The sequence below is a fragment of the Chlorocebus sabaeus genome, chromosome 8 (assembly GCF_047675955.1).
Source record: "Chlorocebus sabaeus isolate Y175 chromosome 8, mChlSab1.0.hap1, whole genome shotgun sequence".
In the NCBI taxonomy this organism is placed as follows: domain Eukaryota; kingdom Metazoa; phylum Chordata; class Mammalia; order Primates; family Cercopithecidae; genus Chlorocebus; species Chlorocebus sabaeus.
Window position 1 is genome coordinate 50,828,537 of NC_132911.1, and position 1,780 is coordinate 50,830,316.

At 36.1% G+C, this 1,780-nt stretch overlaps 1 pseudogene; it reads left to right on the forward strand.

Annotated features, from left to right (window-relative positions):
• The first annotated feature begins 620 nt into the window (after window positions 1–620).
• Window positions 621–1,780, forward strand: LOC119624808 (uncharacterized; annotated as a pseudogene).

Below are 1,780 nucleotides of genomic sequence, written 5' to 3' on the forward strand. Positions count from 1 at the left end.
TCAGCCTCCCAAAGTGTTGGGATTCCAGGCATGAGCCACCACTCCCAGCCATTCCCCACATTTCTTATTGAAATCCTATAGTCAGTTGCTATACCAATTGTCTGTCTATGATATTGAAGTGTTTCTTCTCTTCTAAGAGTCATTTACTTTTGGTCTCAGTTGTCCCAAACTGTCAAAGTATACCACCTTTCCTTTCAATATTGTTATGGAATATAGAAATTAGTCTTTGGTAAGGTCTCAAAAAGCCAGAAGCATGGACACAGGTGCCACTATTTTATTTATTTTTGGAAGGGGAAGACAAGAGTTAGGAGTCTGTATTTAAAGTCATCATAGGATGAAGAATGGCTGTAGTGGGTAAATACAAAACACCCTTATCACACTTCTGTGTGGTTCTCGGTATTTTGCTCACTTGGGGTGCTGCACATACTTAGCTGGTTCTTAGACTTCTCACAAAGGCATTTTGGTCAGTATATTTCTGTTAAGTTAATATGTTTATAAAGGAATTAGAGCCTGTGGTACTTTATTGTCAACTTGTTAGTGTGCTTCGTGTAATTATATGTTTGTAAAGTGTATTCACCTGAATCTAATGAGGAATAATTTTTTAAAATTCACCTGGGTCTTTTCATTTTACTGTAGAGATATTGCCGCAGCACGACATAAAAGATTCATTTCAAAAAGTGATTCTGATAAAATATGGAAGCTGTGACCTTAATAGTTTATTTAAAGAAAGACTACCAAAGTGTTGCTAATTGCAAGGGGCAGAAAGCAGTTATAATGGCCTTCATCAATGTTTGTCAACTACCCATAGCAAAACCTGTCAATGTAATAAATGTGGCAAAGCTTTTGAGTTATGCTCAAAACATAAGAAAATTTTTGAACATAAGAAAATTTTGAACATAAGAAAATTTTTAGCAGAAAGAAATACTGCAAATGTGAAGAATGTGGCAAAGACTGTACGTTGTTCTCAGATTTTACTGAGATTTTACAGAAGAGAATTCATACTGCAGAGAGATGCTACAGATGTGAAGAATGTGGCAAAGACTGTACGTTGTTCTCAGATTTTACTGAGATTTTACAGAAGAGAATTCATACTGCAGAGAGATGCTACAGATGTGAAGAATGTGGCAAAGCCTTTAAAAAGTTATGGATCATAAATGAGTTCATAGTGGAGAGAAACCCTACAAATGTGAAGAATGTTTCAAAACCTTTACCTGCTCCTCAACCTTTATTCAACACAAGATAAATCATACTGGAGACAGACTGAACAAATGGGAAGAATGTGGTAAAACCTTTAAGTTTTTCTCAGACCTTACTAATCATAAGAGAATTCATACTGGAGACAAACCCTACACATGTGAAGAATGTAACAAAGCCTATAGGTGGTTCTCAGACCTTACTAAACATAAGATAATCCATACTGGAAAGAAACCCTACAAATGTAATGAATGTGGAAAAGCTTTTATGTGGTTCTCGGCCCTTAGTAAACATAAGAGAATTCAAACTGGAGAGAAACCCTACATCTGTGAAGAATATGACAAAGGCTTTATCCACTCCTCAACCCTTATTAACCAGAAGAGAATTCATGTGGAAGAGAGACCTTACAAATGTGAAGAATATGGCAAAACCTTTAGGTGCTTCTCGGACCTTACTAATCATAAGATAATTCACACTGGAGAGGAAACCCTACAAATGTGAAGAATGTGGCTAAGCATTGATCTCATTCTCACACCTCATTAGAGATAAGAGAATTCATATTAGAGAGAAGCTCCACAAGTGTTAA